Source organism: Cupressus sempervirens, chromosome 7 (assembly GCF_028749045.1).
Source record: "Cupressus sempervirens isolate cs-2001-9-10 chromosome 7, ASM2874904v1, whole genome shotgun sequence".
NCBI classification, from domain to species: Eukaryota; Viridiplantae; Streptophyta; class Pinopsida; order Cupressales; family Cupressaceae; genus Cupressus; species Cupressus sempervirens.
Window position 1 is genome coordinate 551650246 of NC_143124.1, and position 19554 is coordinate 551669799.

Consider the following 19554-nt stretch of genomic DNA (forward strand, 5'->3'; position numbering starts at 1 on the left):
AAATTTATTTTTCTTTTTTCTTATTAATCCCTCTAGGAATTAATGTCAATATTTATATCTTTAATAGATAGGAAAGGAATAAAGGCATAATTATTTTCTTTGTTTTATTCTTGTAGGTGTAGTTTTGATGATCTAGAAATTCCAAATAAATTGGGTATATATGGTAATAGCCTCCATCATTATAGGAATGCTATGAGTATCTCAACTCATTTTATTTGGGTACTATAGTGAGGTTGGAGGTTCTCCTTATATATTTTTAGTGATTTCTCATTACTACCGCAATTTGAATACATGCCCTAGGTTGTGAACTTATAGGTCAATAGATGTATGAAATCCTCAAATGTGTCCTTGGTTATGAACGATAAAAGGTCATTACAAACATAATAATAATTATTGTATAATATTAAAAATGTATCCATCTTTACTAGTGTGTTTGTACATAAGAAACATTATATTCATCTTGGCTCTAATGCCCTAGTGCTTATATCTTCTTTCTATATCAAAAGGAAATGACGTTTTTACTACCTTGGCTTTTTGTGCCTTAGCACTTATGTCTATTTTTGACAAATCCAACTATGTCATATTAATTGTTGGCATAAATGATGAAAATATCTTTATGTGCATGTTTCATAGGGATTGAATCAATTATTGTATTTTCATTTATGTCAACTTGATCATTTGTGTTGAATTGTTTACTAGAAACCAAGTTACTCACTACACAAGTGACAAATCAAGTGTGGGGTTGGTTTCTATGTTGACTTAGAGTGTTCAATTGGTATAGGAGACTCAGTGATGTTTCTAGTTTTTGTATATGTAATTTTATGTGTTGGCACTTGATATTGACAAGAGAAGATTGATTGGCTTCACCAAACAAGTTAAATAAGTGATAGGTTGTTACTAATGGCAACTTAGTGATAGAAGCAACCAACATGATGGGTGACACTTAGTCACAACCAGTAAGAGGAGGAGGATTATTGAAATTACTCATGATAAAGTAAAAAGATAAAGAAATGGTCAAAAGATAAGATGACATGATGATAAAGGAATGCCATGCCAAAAATTATAGGACAAAAATACAACTAATTTTTTTTTTTTTTTAATTTATTTATTTATTTATTTAAAAGATAAACTTATGAATAAATAATTTTTTTTTTAAAATATTTATGTTTGTGTCCTATAATTTTGGGCATGAAAAATTGTTTTAAATGCTCGTGAGAGAGTAAAAAGCTAAAGGAATGGTCACAAGGTAAGATGACATGATGATAAATGTTATAATAGAAAGTTATATTGGTGAAAGGTTAATCATAGTATACATGTTAGAATGTGATTAGATGGTATGTTTATCAGTTACTTGTGATAAAAGAATGATTCAATGATTGGTATGGACAATGTGATCAAAGATAAATAAATAATGATGATTTTTATTGACCAATGTGATTAAAGATTGGAGTGTTACAGATAGATGATTCAAATTATTGTAAATGGGTGGATATTAACCAGTCTCATTTTTCTAAATCCTTTAACGGAGTCGAATATTAGAAGAAATTCTAAATACTCTACATAGGGTAGATCCCAAAAGATCTTCTTGTACTATTAACAATGTACAAAACACTTCTAACAAGGTGAACCCTTAAAAAGAGTATTTGTAAGGTCATAATAGGGAAACCTTCTAACTAAAAGGAAAGGCTTGTGGGTATCATCTTCACTTTGGTTTTTAACCTTCTAACAAGGGTTTTTCATAATCAAAGTACTAGCATTATGTGTTACCTCTTGTAAATGGTCACTAAACTAAGTTTATTTCATTACAATAATTATTTGGTTAATTTTTGGTAGAACAATTTTACTGATGGTTTGAATTAGTAATTTTCCTATAGTATTGAATCACCCCCCCACCCACCTCCTCCCAATACAATTTCATACCAACAATTGGTATCAGAGTATGTGTCCTCAAAGAAGAATAACTAATATCTAGAGGAAAATATTCCTAAAGATGCACAGGTGTAGGTATGAGAATGAAACTGAGGAGCAAGCTAACATGATTCGTGTGTTAGAATATATAGTCCACCAATATAACTAAGAGGGGGGGTGAATCAATTATCCAACTAATATCACAATTATCAACTTCAAAAAATCTTAACCATGAGTAATATAATCAAAAACCACAACACGATACTCATGCACAATAACACTAGATATGTTAACTAGGGAAACCCTTGATTAGAGGGAAAATGTCGGTGGGGATGGTACCCACAAGATGATGTACTAATATAAATATTCATTGTTAGAGGATGGACCTTGTTAGGAGTCTATAAAAACATTCAGTACATATCAATCGCTATTAGGAGACTTTTAATCCATGTTAGGAGATTCCAACCCTATTAGAAGTTCTACTAGCCCTATAAAGAGTTGTGGAAGATAGCTAGACCCACTGCTCAAACAACTTCAAGGTTAAGACCAATGAACCCACTATCCAAATGATCTCTATATTATTCCTTGCAGAATAATAGAAATGAATAGTACTTCCTTCCTCTATCTTATCAACCAAACCTGTACTCCTTATGATCTTGTAACCAGATCACAAAACTCTCATCCAATAATTCCTTGGATTTCTTACTTACATTCAGTAAACACTTTACTCATTTGTTCACTTCATACAATGATCACAATACTCATGCTCACATTACAAAAAAGGAAAACATGTTTCCTTTATACCATATCTTCAAAATAATTCATTTAGTCGGTCTTGAGGCTTTCCTAATTAATTATAATAAGATAATTAATTAATTACAATTTTAATATCAGTGTCGACACACAATCTATACAAAAATTTGCACGTGTGATACTAGGGCTTAGGCATTTTTTGAGATCACCAAAAGATTGTCTTTTGTTACCAACTGATGACACATCTCTTCATTGCATCTTAGATGTAAGATAGTGAACAAACATGAGGAACTACTTTTGTAATGCTCTATTTTTGTACTGCTCTCTGTAAATTAGGTACAACTTCTATACATCTTCAACTTATGTTTTGTACATTGAACCATGTCATCAAGAGATAGTTTTGAACATGTCCATGATTGCACATCACCAAACAAGCAACACCTTGTCTGTACAACTACCATCTCTCTCTATTACTCTACCAGTCTTCACAGAATTACTACTATGTTGACATCAATGACAAACATAGTCATGAATACAACATGTCAATACTCTCCAATGCTTAGGATACTCCCCCAAAGTAGTATTATCAGCATTCATGCTAACAATCTCCCCTCTTGGCATTGATGGAAACATAGATGAAAAACATCTAAGTTCCAAGAATACCAAAATAGTACTATGTTTTTGTTGTTGTTCTCATCTTCTCAAATCCTCTTTATTAATCATGTCTAAAATCCTCTAGAACATTTCACTATTCTTCTTCTTCTTTAGGATCAGCAACAATTGTTCATAGTAAATAGCTTGCAATACATATCTCCCTCATAGAGATATTCCTCCTTCTTTACATGAATATTTCTAAATCTCCCTAATAAAGTGGAGATTTCTCTCCCATTCATACTTTTCTTATGCATTCTCTTCCCTATTCAACTAGAGAGTTTTTTTATACATATTCTCTCCCCCATTGACATCAATGACAAAGTCCTCATTATGTCAATTTACTGCCCCAAGTCTTTAACTAGCTCAAGTGTCCAAAGACACTATTCAAGACCAAATACCAAGAGTCCTCAATGACTCAACTCATCATAGATACTCCCTCATATAGGAAACATCAACATTTATTTTGGTCTTACAATAGTGCTATGTACCATTGTACTAATGCACTTACTACATCATCTACTCAGAATTTAGAAGGGGCATAACCCCAAACATACCTCTCAAGTACTCAAATGTATCTTTAGGTAAGGGCTTTGTAAATATATCTACAATCTAATCTTTAGTAGTCACATACTCTAATCTAATCTCTTTTTCTACTACTTTTTCTCTCAACACATGATACTTAATAGATATGTGATTTTTCTTAGAATGCAATACAAGATTCTTAGACATACTCACTATACTTGTGTTATCATAGTAAATGATACAAGGTTCTACAAACTCAATTCTAATATCCTTCAATATCTATTTCATCCACATTACTTGGTTGCAGTTATTTTTTTGCAGCAACATAGTCTGCCTCATTTGTACTCTGAGAAATGCAATCTTATTTCTTTCTTAGCTAAGAAACCAATCTTCCTCTAAGTAAAAATGCTCCACCACTGGTGCTCCTTCTATCATCCATATTGTCTGCTCAAACTACATAAGTATATGCACATAAAGTGAAATCACTTGAGCTATCATACCAAATTCCATAGTCATATGTTTTTTTCAAATATCTAAATATACTCTTTATTGTTGCATAATGATATCCTTTAGGCTCATCTTGAAATCTAGCTACAATACCAACTGCATTTTCTATATCTAGTCTAGTGTGAGTCAAATATTACAATCCTCCAATCATGGATATGTACTTCTTTTTCTAAACTATAGGTGTCTCATCGTTGCTAGATAACTTGTGACCAGTTATAATAGTTGTATCAATAGGCTTACAACTTTCCAATCCAAATATCTTCAACAAATCCTTCAAGTACTTAGCTTGTGAAATGAAAATACCATCATTGTTCTATACAATCTAGAATCCTAAGGAAAATTTTATTTCTCCTATCATGCTCATTTCAAACTCATTCTTCATTTCTTCAGCAAACTTATCACTTGCTTAATCATTTCCTCCAAATATGATGTCATCAAAAAATATTACTATTATCCGGAAACTATTCTCAATTTCTTTCAAATAAAAGTTACTATGTGTCATACCTTTAGCAAATCCAAACTTTGCCAAATAGTTTTCCAACCTTGCATACTAGGTTCTAAGTGCTTGCTTTAGACCATATAGAGTTTTCATTAGTCTATATACCATGTCTTTGTATTCTTTCAAAGGAAAACCTTCAGGCTTCTCAATATATACCTCTTCTTCAAGTTCTCCATTCAGGAAGGTTGATTTATCATCCATCTGATATGCTTTGAACTTTTTATTGGATGCATAAGCCAAGAACATTCTTACTACTTCCATTTTGGCTACAAGTGCATATGTCTCCTCATATTCTATTCCTTCTTGTTGTGAATATCTCGTGCATACAAGTCTAGCTTTATTCCTCACAACTTTTCCTTGCTCATTCATCTTGTTTCTGTATACCCATTTGGTTCCTATCACATTTTTATCTTTAGGTCTAGGAACTAACTCCCATGTTTCATTCTTCACAATCTAATCTAATTATCCCTTCATTTCTTGAATCCAATGATCATCTTTGCATGCTTTATCTACATTCTTATGTTCAACTTGAGAAAACAAACATAATTCACATACTTTTTCATTTACCTAATTACTATTTATGCTCCCAATGTTCTATTTAGGAGGGTGATTGTTTGATATACTTATGCTAGGAGTTGTCAACTCAACTCTTTCTTCTTCTCTAGGCTCAAATCTCTACTCTTCAATCTGATTTCCATTATAGAAATCATTGTTAGTCTTAATGATAACTTCCACATTGTCATGGTTAGCCTTTGGATCAACAATAGTTACCAAATCTATATCTTCTACTACCTCCTCTTCCTTAACCAAGTCAGGATCATCATCACAATCATTCAATAATCTTTCCATACTTGCTTTTAATTATTCATCTTCATCAAAAAATGAACTCTTTCTAGATTTTCTTACTCTTTTAGGACATCTAGACAAAAAATTACCAAACACTTTACATGTCCAACAAACAAAAATTTCCATATATTTGGCTCTCTTTTCATAAGCAAATCAATACCTTCCTTGATCATCTTGTCTTCTTCAAATCTAGATTTGTCTTTGCTTGTTCTTCTATTCTTTTTTATGCACCAAAAGGATTCTAGATCTAGAAACTCAATGCTCAATTCTATATACAATTCTGATATCTCACCAAGAATCTCCATCTTTTGGGTGTCAAAATTTCCTCCATCAGACTGAGGACTATCTTTTCTTAAATAACTCATCATTGATCTCCCAAAGTTGTTAAGCTTTCTCTTCAAGGACCTAAAGCTCTAATACCAATTGGCTTTTTTTTGTTTTTTTTGGGAAAAGTGGACTAGCCACTATCTATATATATATATATATATATATATATATATATATATATATATATATATATATATATATATATATATATATATATATATATATATATATATATATATATATAATTATTTGGTTCGAGGAAAGAACCTCTGATACCAATTGTTAGAATATATAGTCCACTAATATAACTAAGAGGGGGGGTGAATCAGTGATCCAACTAATATCATAATTATCAACTTTAAACAATGTTAACCATATGAGTAATATAATTAGAAACCACAACAAGATACTCATACACATAACACCAGATATGTTAACTAGGGAAACCCTTGATCAGAGGGAAAACCCTAGTGGGGATGGTACCCACAAGATGATGTACTTATATAAATATTTCTTGTTAGAGGATGGACCTTGTTAGGATTCTATAACAACATTCAGTACATATCAGTCCCTGTTAGGAGTTGTGGAAGATAGTTGGACCCACTAACCAAATAGTTTCAAGGTTAAGACAATGAACCCACTGCCCAAATGATCTCTATAGTATTCCTTGTAGGATAATAGAAATGAATAGTACTTCATTCCTATGTTCTATCAATCGGACCTCTACTCCTCCTGATCTTGTAACCAGATCACAAAACTCGCATCCAATAATCTTCTTGGATCGCTTACTCGCATTCAGTAAAGACTGCTCCTTTTGGCACTTTACACTTTATACAATGATCACAACACTCATACTCACATTATAAACAAGGAAAGAATATTTCCTTTATACCATATCTTCAAAATAATTCCTTGAGAGGCTTTCCCAATTAATTATAATAAGATAACTAATTAATTACAATACAAAAATTCACATGTGTGACACCAGGGCTCTTGCACTTGCTAACATCACCAACAAACTGTCCTCTATTACTAGCTGACCATGTATCTCTTCATTACATCTCAAATGTAAGATAATGAATAAACATCAGGGACTACTTTCCTAATGCTCTATTTCTATACTGCTCTCTATAAATCAAGTACAACTTCCATACATATTTGACTTACATGTTGCACATTGAACCACATCATCAAGACACAATGTTGAACATGTCCATGATCGTGCATCTCTAGAAAAGAAACACCTTGTTCATCCAACTACAATCTCTCTTTGTTACTCTATGAGTCTTCATAGACTTACTACTATGTTGACATCAATGACAAACACAGTCATGAATGTAACATGTCAATACTCTCCAATACTTAGGATAAACCACACCCCCCCCCCCCCCCCCCCAAAAAAGTAGTATCATCAGCATTCATGCTAACATTGTGAACTATAGGAGAAGCATAGAAAATCACTTGAAATAAGAAGAGAGTTCACAGAAAGCTTAAATCAAAGTCAAAACTACATTGATAAAATCAAGCAATTGTCTTAAGGTTTCATATGTACAGAATCTAAGAAAGTTATACAAGAACTAATGGAGAAAATGGAAATCTCAAGGAGAAAATCAAGAATTTGAAAAGAGATCTCAAAGAACAAAGTATCAGTAAATGTGAAAATATTGAAGAAAAGAGAGCTAAAGAATATTTAAGAAAGCATGCAAAAGATGTAGAGAAAATAATAGAAGATGCATCAAAGGAAAAGGAAGTAAAAATCAACTAGCTCAAGTAAGAACTTACACTAGTGCAGAAGAAAAAATAGGACGCCACTTATGAGAACCAGAAATTTGTGAATGAGAATGAAAATATGAGGAATGAAGTTGAAAATATAAATAATTGAAGACTTAGAGGGAGAACAATGAAAGACTAAGAATGTATAATGAAATATCAAAGAAGTCTGATGAGCAACTAAACTATCAAAGGAAACACAAGGACACAACTAGTTTAGGCTACATTGCTAAAGGAATATTTAAATTTGGAGAATTGTCTCAGCTGAAGGAGACTTTATATGATCTAAAGGCACAATCTAACATAACTAGTAAGAAACCTACTAATCCTACTTGTTTCAATTGTAGAAAATTTGGTCATGTCACTAATGTTTATAGAAGCATACTTGTGATTAATAAACCATAAGTATTTACTGGTCACTACTATGGTTGTGAAAATTATGGTCATATGGCTTATAAATGTAGATCTAGCATAAGAAGGAAGTCAAGTGGAAGTATTATTGATGGTTACCATTATGCATGCAACAAGTATGGTCATAAATTTGAAGATTGTGGGACAAAAATAAAGTTTTTGTGGTCCCTAGTTAAATTGATGATCATATTGGCTAGAGAATGATAGGTAAATGTCACTTGTTAAGTATTTGGACATTATGGGAAAATGGAAATCAATTATATAATGAGAGCAATGAGAGGTAATTGGGACCTTGGAGGTCACTTGGTATGGCATGTGTTGTGTGTCACAAGATTGGTCATTTAGAAAAAGACTATAGGATGAACAACCTATTATCTAATCAGTCAGAGAATAACAAAGGCAATACAATAGTTGATGTGGAAATACTAAGGAGTGAGATGAAAAATATCTAGAGAAAGAAAGAAGAACACAAGGAAGAAATCAAGACATAGAATATGGAACCATCAACCTCAACTATAGTGGACTCTTCATTAAACTAAGTATAAACTAGAGTTAGGTGGATAACTTAAAGAATATCATTAACCAATCCTAACATAGGTATGAAAATTCATTTGAAATTTGCATAAAAAGATTTAATATGATGAATATTCCTTGGAAATTTATGATGAAAGTTGAATGAGAAATTGCAAAGTGATAGCATTAAAAGGTGGACACCTTAGTAAATATAAAATTAAGGGTGCAACAACTACTAGCTTTAACTAATTAAACTATAAGAAGAGGTGAAACAAAAAAATTCATGCATAAATAAAGTAAAAAAGAATTAATTTCTTACACTACTACCTAAAATCACTCTAGAGAAGCTATCTAATGGGGAGTTTCTCTCACTTAGAGCCCTTTTTCTCTAATCAAGGCTTGTTCTTAGCCTTCCTAGGGTTCTTCCTTGATACCCTAAACTAGAGGATCTTTTTCTAATCCTCTTCAACCTAGAAACTCACCTATCAATTCAAATTACACTTCTCACTCTCCAACCCCAAGTACACAACTTTATGCTCAATAGGATGACAAACTCACCAAGGACCCTCAACATGGAAAATGTATCTTTTGATCATTCCCATGTTATTCTTAATATTTCTCCAACCTTTTTGCATCATCTTTCCAAACTTGACTCTTCAAAATCATCAAATTGAAACCTTATTCTTTAGGGTTTCTAGGGAAATGTTAGAAAATACTTCATAATATGTTGAGGTATATTTCTCAAGCCTTCTCCCCTAGCCTATGTGTCCTTTTCTCTTCCTATTACATTTCCCCAATCAATTTTTTCTCATCCCAATCAAGCAAATACACTCAAACTCTCATGCAAGCTTCTTATTTCCTAGCCAACAACTCTAGGCTTTCTTAGGGCTTGCATGAAATAATAGAAAACCTAGTCTCTCAACCTCCAAAACCATATTCAAAATATATACATAGGCTACTTCTTTAATCCCAAATACCATTATGTTTTAACCATGGGCATTCAAGTTATAGCCATTTTATTTCAGACTGCTATTTAAAGACCAGCAAGAATCACAAAAAAAGATAATTAGAAAAACCTATTAAAATGAATCCAAACTTCTCCAAAAATTACACATATATCATTCACATGGTATAAAGAAACTAATCCATGGAAAATAGTAGGAGAATCAATCCAAAATAGTAAGTCTTCAAGCCAAAAATTGTTTTTTTTGTATTGTCTTCCCACTTCACATGAATAGTCCATACAATCTAACTTCCAACCATTAAAAAATGATTGATATTTCCTTTTATACCTCAGTTCTAACTTTTCTCACCCTTGGTTTGAATTCTAGACCCCTTTAGTGCCAATTCCTAAATTTTAGGAAAAGTTGTCAGGAGCAACTTTTGCAATTTTTGCAAAAATGACCTTGCAATCCCTCTAACCTATATAGTTGGTTTCAAAACCATCCAAACTAATCCAAAAACATCTATGTACCTCATTTTAACCAAAATTTCTCAATTTTGGAACATTTGGAAACTTTTTACCATAGTTGACCCTATCAGAACTTTGTGGCACTAACTAGGTCTTAACAACTACAACATGACCAAAACTTACACTCTACCCTCTAACACCTTCACCATTATACCTTGGGAATTTACACCTAGTCCTTATTTGGTCAATGTTTGGCTAAACCATTAACAAGCCAAAAATGTGTATTAGGGTTTCCTTTCCCCTAAGGTGCTCTTGCACCATGCCCCCTACAAGGAAAAGATGAAGTTACCTATGGAGAGAGGAACTCCAAGTTGATTCCATGCTTCTTGAAGTCACTTCCTACAATCCATGTTGCTTTAGCTTTAGGGGTGCCCCTCCATTTGATTAGATGCTCTTTGTAGACCTTATTCCTAGTGCTCTTCTTCACTCTAGAGTCTAGTATCCCTTTAGCTAGAGGTTGCATCTTTTCAAGGACTTGTAACTCTACCACATCCTTATCTAACCCTATCTAATATCATTCCTCATCAATAGTTGGTCCTCTATATGGTTTCAAGTCCTTGACATTGAATATGGGTGATATTGACATGTCCTTGGGTAGATCAACTTTGTAGGCATTGGCACCATACTTATCCAACACCTTACATGGTCTAATCCCCTTTATTTGTAACTTAGTTGGAATGCCCTTCTTCAATATATATTTTTTCAAGAACACCATGACTAATTATCCTATTTGAAACTATAATTTTCTCCTCCCCTCATCTTTCTTGTCTTTCAATTTCGAATTGGCTTCAATTAATGTTTGTTTTACCTAATCATGAACCTCCTTCATTGACTAAGAAAAGTCATATGCATGCACACTAACTTTTGTTGAAGTTGAAGAAAGATCAACCCCACAACTCCAAAGAATCACCTACATGCAAAAACCTATCACAGAAAGAGAGAACCAAAAGCTATAGAGGATGGAATTCCCAAATCCATAGATGAGACATTCTTGATGAGCAAAAAGAGAGATTGATATTATCAAAAGTGAATGAATTAAATTACAAAGAGATATATCCTTATAAAAGGAGATCAAAACCCTAATAGGAATCTAACCTAGGTTGCATGATAATAATTAATAAAATAATTAATTATTATATGCCTAAAATTTTGCTTAAGTAAACTAGAGATAATAAGTGACTTAATAATTAAATTAAAATTATTTAATTAATAAGGCAATATCTTATTACTCTAACAACCCCCCCACCCCAAGATAAATGTATGGAGTAGCTAAAAACCTAGAAACTACTGCGAAAAGAAAATTAGACTAGAGTAAAAAAATCAAACCCATAGCTCCCAAGAATCACCTGCAAGAAAGACAAAAGCAAAAGCTATGGAGGATGAAATTTCCAGATCCATAGATGAGACATACTTGATGACCAAAAATAGAGATTTCTATTATCAAAAGTGAATGAATAAAATTACAAAGAGATCAATACTTATAAAAGGATATCAAAACCCTAACAGGAATCTAACCTAGGTTTCATGATAATAATTAATAAAATAATTAATTATTATATGCCTAAAGTTTAGCTTAAGTAAACTATAGATAATAAGTGACTTAATAATTAAATCAAAATGATTTAATTAATAAGGCAATATCTCATTAGTCTAACAACTTTATAATGTCCTGGCAACTCCCTGAGCTCCATTATACCTCTTAGATGTGCACCATAGACAACTTGGAAAGGACTTAGGCCTATGGTTCTATTTTTATTTTTATTATAGGTAAACTTTTCCTATGGAATAACTTTCTCCTAGCATTTTCCATACTCCTTTTTTAAGCATCTTAGGAGATTTCCTAATACCTTTTTTATTACCTCTTTTTTCCCATCTATTTGAGGATGATAGGCAGACTTGTGAGCTAGAATGGTACCTAACGTCTTCCAAAGGGTTTTCCAAAAATGTCCCATGAACTTAACATATTTGTTAGAAAAAATACTCAATGGTAAGCCATGTATCCTAACTACCTCCTTGAAGAAAAGGTGGGATATATAACTAGCATCATGTCTAGTCTTAGAGGGTATAAAGTGATTCATCTTACTAAATCTGTGAACAACAACAAACACACTATCCAACCCTATCTTTGTTCTAGGTAGGCCCACTATGAATTTCATACTAATGCACTCCCAAGGCCTATTAGGAATAGGTAGTGGTTGATAGAGTCCTACATTAGATTAAGTGCCTTGAGTCTTTGACATATGCCACATTATTCCACATACCTCCTCACATCCCTCTACATCTTAGGCCAATAATAGTATCTCTCTACTAGATCTAGGGTCTTATTAAGGCCAAAATGACCACTCATGCTCCCATTATGTTTTTCCTAAATGAGGTTCTCCCTCATAGACCCTTTTGGCACACATAATTGTTGCTCTTTAAACAAAAAACCATTTTATATGGTAAACTCAGCAAACTAACTATGGAAGTGGTTTTCAAAATTGTTACATACCTTATTTTCTTCTACAAAATCAATGTCTTCACCTCAAAAACCTTTGAATTATTAAATCCCTATGCTTTGCAACTTGACCTCTTAAATAGTGATCAATTTTCTACTCAAGGCATCAACGACCTTGTTATTGAGCCCCTTCTTATGCTTTATGGTAAAGGTGTAGGATTACAAGAACTCCATCCACTTGATATGCCTAAGGCTGAGATTCTCTTGGGTGTTGATGAAACTTAGTGCCTAGTTATTAGTGTAGATCACAAACTCTTTAAGTAGTAGATAGTGCCTCTATTTCTTAAGGGCTTGAACTAGTGCATATAGTTCTAGGTCATAGGTAGAATACCTTGTATTTGCCTCATTGAGCCTCTCAATGAAAAATGATATAGGCCTTCCACCTTGGCTTAATACTGCTCCAATTGCAATGTTACTAGCATCACACTCCATAATGAACAATTTCTCAAATCTTGGCAAAACCAATATTGGTTGAGTAGCTACCTCCTTCTTTAACCTTTCAAAACTCTCATTTGTTTCCTTTGTCCACACAAACTTTGTCTTCATGCCCCCTTTTATGGTGTCACTCATAGGAGCACAAATTTCACTAAGCCTTCTCACAAACTTCCTATGCAATTGGGCTAACCCATGGAAACCCCTCACTTTAGTAGCAGTCCTAAGAGTAGGCCAACTTAGGATTGTCTCCACCTTACCCTTGTCCATTTTCAAATTACCTTGTGAGACTACAAAGCCCAAGTAAACAAGTTCCTCCTTCATGAACTAACTTTTCTCAAGATTTATAGTCAACTTATTCTCTTGAAGTATCCTCAACACAATTTCCAAGTGTTTTAGATGCTCTTCTTTTGACTTGTTGAATATTAAAATGTCATCCAAATATACAACTACAAACACACCTATGTAGTCTTTCAAAACCTTATTCATTACCCTCATCAATCTACTGCATTGTAAGACCAAATGGCATTACCAAGCACTCAAATTCCTTCATTAGTTTTAAAAGTATATTCCAATTCATCACCCTCTTTCATCCTTATTTGGTAATATCCATTCTTAAGATAAATTTTTGAGAAATATCTAGCTCCACCAAGACAATCCACTAAATCCTCTATCCTAAGAATAGGAAATATATACCTTATTGTTATCCTATTTATTGCCCTAGAATTTGTACACATTCTCCACTCACCTCCCTTTTTAGGAGCCAAGACAATTGGAATAGCACAAGGACTTATGCTCTTTCTTATCAATCCTTGGTCAAGTAGCTCTTGAACTTTCCTTGCAATCTCCTTGTTTTGTCGAGGTGTCATCTTATATGTAGCTTTATTTGACAAGGATCTCCCCTAGTATGAAGTCTATCTAATGACTTATCTCCCTCTTTGGTGGCAATGTAGGTGGTGCTCCATCACATATGATGTCTTCAAATAGATCTAGCAATTTTTGTACTTCTATAGGTATGGGTGTTTATTTTGATGACTCCTCCTCTTTTGGCTTCATCATGATGGCATAAACAATTCCCTCTCCTTGTTTCAAGTCCTTTAAGAATTATTTTCCACTCATAAAGAGTGCATTGGTTCCACCTTTTCCACATTGTCATCTTCTAGCAAAGACTATATCTTGTAGGTGGCTCCATCCTTTTTGAAGGAATGCATGTTCTCCTTACCATGATGGACTGCCTCCCTGTCATACTGCCATGGTCTTTCTAACATTAGGTGGCATGCATCCATTGGTAGAACATCACAGAGTATTTTTTCCTAATACTTGCCTGTGGTAAATTCAACCCATATGTGTTCATTAACTAGTATGTTCTACCCCTTGTTCAACCAAGTGACTTTGTAAGGACACACATGAGGTAACTTAGTAAGTTTTAGCTTTTGGACTGCTTCTTCTGATATAACATTATTAGTTGACCCTAAGTCAATAATGACTTGACATACCTTCCCCAATATCTTGCATTTTACTCTTAGAAGAGCCCTCCTTTTCTTGTGTTCATCTTGGACAGTTTCCTTCATCAACACTCTCCTTAGCATCAAATTCTCACCTTTCTCTGAGCCCAAACATAACTCTAAATATTTGCAGTCCTCATCTTGCACATGTGTAATCTTCTTCACTCCTTTTGAATTTGATGGCTTGTTAGGACATCTATAGGCAAGCTTCCCCAATTGAGCATAATTATAACACTTTATTGAAGCAAAATGTGAGCTTCTTCCAAACCCACCTGATCTGCCTCTTCCACCACAAGAAAACCATTTGTCTCTACTATAGCCTCCTTTGTTACTAAATTCATGAGATTTTTCACCTGATTTGGTGTCCCCTTGGCTTCTATTTTCAATGCCTCTTCCACTAGAACCACCTCTATGTCCACCTCTTGAATCTCTACCACTTCCTATACCCTTGTTACTAGCCTCTTGTTTCTTTTTCATTTTTTCTTCCACCTTAAGGGTCATCTAATAACTACTATGTAAAGTTGTAAGAGAAAAGAGGCTCAAATCGTCTTGTATGTTCCATCTAAGGCCATTCAAATATTTAGCCACTTTGATACCTTCAACTTCTTGTATCTTGGACCTAAGGCTTAATTTTTGAAACTCCTCTATATAGGTAGATACATCTAGGTCTCTTTTTCTTAGGTTTTTCCTTTTCTTGTGCAATTGAATATCATAATCTTCTAGTAGGTAAGTTTCCTTTATCTTAGCCACCATATTTTTCCAATTGATTATGTGATTCTTGTTTTCTTTCTCCCTTTCTTCCTGCAAGAACTTCCACCAAGTTAATGCTTGTCCTCTCAATCTTGATTTTCATATCTTTACTCTTTGGACCTTTGAAATATTATCACATTAAAATTGATTTTCCATGTCTTCAATCCATTCCATAACTGCTTCTGCATCTATTTTCCTAGTGAAAATAGGTATGCCTTCTAATGCTTTACCACTTAATTCCTTGAAGGCTTTAAGAAAAATTTCCTCTCCTAATGGAGGATCTAGTGTAGGTGTTATTTCTTAATCTTCTTCCTCTTTGTCTTTTCCCTTGTCTTTCTCTCCCTCTAACTACTCCTTCACCTTATCTACAGTCTCATCAACTTCTTCTAGCTTTTTCTTCATCTCTACCACAACTTCCTTTAGAAGTATGTTCTTTTCTTGCTTCTCATTCAAATACCTATCCAAATTTTCATTGGTCACCATGATGTTCTCACCTATGGATTCTCCTTCCACTAACATCCACTATTCACTTCCCAAACCTTTCAATGGCTCTAATACCACTCTGATGGGGAGTTTCTCTCACTTAGATACTTTTTTCTATAATCAAGGAATGTCCTTAGACTTTCTAGGGTTATTCCTTGATACCCTACACTAAAGGATCTTTTCCTAATCCTCTTCAACCTAGAAACTCACATGTCAATTGAAATTACACACCTCACTCTCCAACCCCATCTAAACAAATTTATGCTCAGTAGGCTGAAAAACTCACAAAGACCATCAACATGGAAAATTCATATTTTTATCATTCCCATATTTTTCTTAATCTTTCTCCAACCTTTCTACACCATCTTTCCAAACCCAACTCTTCAAAATCACCAAATTGCTCTTTTAGGCTATATAGCCCTATGAGCCCCAATTAAGCCTCCTACAAACAAGGAAACTGAAATTACTTCAAAAAATCCTTAAAAATCCCATTGGTGTCTTCTATTATTTTTTTCACAAAAACCTAGACTCAAATATTTTCTAGGTTTCAGACTCCCATGATGTTCGTACAACACTTTTTTAGGAAACCCTATTTTTTAAGGTTTCTAAGGCAATGTTAGCAAATACATCACAATATGTTGAGTTTTATTTCTCAAGAATTCTCCTCTATCCTCTACACCCTTTAATCTTCCTATTACATTTCCCCAATAGATTTTTCCTCATCCCAGTCAAGAAAACACACTCAAACTCTCATGCAAGCTTCTTGTTTCCTAGCCAAACAACTCCAAGCTTGCTTAGGGCTCGCTTGCAATAATAGAAAACCTATTCTCCAAACCTCAAAAACCCATATTTAAAATATATATGGGGGTTACTTCTTGAATCTCAAAGCCTATAGGTTTTAACCATGGGCATTCAAGTTATAGCCATTTTATTCCAAACTGTTATTTACAGACCAATAGGAAACACAAAACGAGATAATTAGAAAAACCTATTAAAATGAATCCAAACTTCTCCAAAAAGTACACACAAATTAGTCACATCATATGAAGCAACTAATTCATGGAAAATAGCAAGAGAATCAATCTAAAACAGTAAGTCTTCAAGCCAAAAACACATTTTTTGTGTATTTTCTTCCCACTTCACATTAATAGTCTCTACAATCCAACTTCCAACCATTCAAAAATGATTGATCTGTCCTTTTATACCTTATTTCTAATTATCCTCACCCTTGGCTCTAATTCTAGATTCCTTTAGTTCCAATTCCTAAATTTTAGGAAATGTTGTCATGAGCAACTTTTGCAATTTTCACAATTTTGACCATAGTTGACCCTATCAGGACTTTGTCACAATAACTAGGTCTTAACAACTACAACATGACCAACACTTACACCTCACCCTCTAACACCTTCACCAACACACCTTGGAACTTTACACCTAGTCCTTATTGGTCAATGGTTGACTAAACCATTTACAAGCCAAAAATGTTTATTAGGGTTGCTTTTCCCCTAAGGTGCTCATGCACCACTATCTATTATGAATGTCGTGATTGTTACTATAATATTTGGTGTGATTTTGAAAAGTGCAAGAAAGATATTTTTAGAGATGTAAAATCCTGAAGTCAAAAATATTGTTGAGAATATTGAAAATACTAGAAGGTTGAAATCAAAATGCAAAAATAGAACACAAAGTTGATACACCTTTTTTTATTGATGTTATCAAAAAGCCACAACCAAGATTCAAGTTGTATCCAAGTGAAATCAAAATGATAGGTTCCCTATATTTAAACCACTAGGTGTATTGTTGATAGAAAATGTTCAATCCTACATTCATTACAAAGTTAAAGAGCTATGAGTGGAAGACATCAACATAATGTATAAGGAATTGTGTGCAAACAACAAGTTAAAGAACATGTATAGATGTTTGGAAACAAAGGATTTCACACACATAGTGGATATTCCAACCAAATTCTAATGTGAATGAGTTATATATGTATTGAGAAGGCTTCATGAGGAAATATTATGGTTAGACAAGCCACATGTGATAACTAAGGAAATCATCCATGAAGTTACCAGTTTGTGCACAATCGGTGAATTACCATCTATCAAAATGAAATTTGGAAGCTTGCTTACCTCACAAACAATTAAAAAAATTTGATTCTAGAGCTATGAAGGTAAAAATTATTGAAAATGTAGAGGTGAGGCTTGCATCACTAGTGATTGGCTACATAAATTTATCAATCAAGTTGACTAAACAACATGCCTAGTGGAGTAATTCAAGTAGCATTCAGAATGGTTAAAGAAGATATTGTTTATGATATAAGTGAGATGCTAAAAATTTAAATTTTCATCAATAGGGATAAGATAAAAAGAGATAAGAGGTAGAAATTCAAGTTTGGATCCATCTTGGTATGTATATTTTTCTATCTACAAAGTGTATTTCGACTTATTGGCATATTTTAATGGTCAAAGGACAAACCTATGGTAGTGAAAATAAATAAATTCATTAAGGATTTAGGAGATAGTTTAAATAGTGTCACATGGGGTTATTTCAAAGAATTTCAATCAAGAATGCATAAAAGAGAAAGAATTCTTACACACATAATTGATGAATACAAAGAAGATATGCATTTTCTAGTTGATACTAACATGTATGTATAATTCAAGAAGTTCAACCTATGACATTTTGGTTACCATAGATAGGCTATGAAGCTAATGAAGACATAATTAGAACATATTCTAAAGAATTTTTATCCATAGCTATAGATGTCACGTCTCCAAGATTTGGAACATGTGAAGAAGTATTCTCTAAAATAAAAATGGGACTAAAGAAAATGGATATTCAAAGAAAATCATAGATAATGATGAGCATATTATTGCAAAATTTTGGGAGTGGATAAACCAACACACTTTTTGTAATAATTGAATAGTCTAAGAAAATAAATTACTCATATTGAGATGATTGGAGAACAAAATAATACACCCTCAATTAAAAGAAATTTAAGAAAGGAAAGGTAAAGAAAAGACACATGGACCACCAAGAACAAGGAAATGTGTCGAGGTCGATAAGAAAGAGGTTAGTAAAGAAGAGGAAGAACAACAAGAATAGATAGGTGTAAAGTCTATTGAAGAAGGTGAACTAGAAAAAGCCAAGGAAAATGGTAAGACTACATATATGCATGCAAAATACATAGTAATGAATTAAAGGTTGAATGATATACAAGGAAACTATGAACTCTATGATGAAAAGGACAAGAGAAAGATAGAGGAATAAGTTGTTAGATATATGAAGATTTCCATAAGACACCAATTGAACTTCATGGGAAAATAAAAAAAGAGTTCTACAAGTTATTTTATGGAATATGGGGATTTGCATTGAAGCTAAATAAGAAGATGATGGAAAGAGCGCTCATGGAGATAACCTCTAAATTGAGTAAAGAGGAAATTAAGATACTCATTGAAGCTAGTATACAAGATTTTAATATTAGAAATAGATCCACAAGGACTATGATTGGAGATACTTAAAGTGTACATAATTATATTGTGAAAATATGGAAAGAGATAATGGCTAGATGTGAAGAGATTGATTGACAAGAAAAGAAAATGAACAAAATTGGTAAGAGTGGGTTGGATAAACCTATACTACTTTAATCTTACATTCCATCAAAATTCATTGGAAAAGTAAAGAAGGATATATCTAGACAAGAATA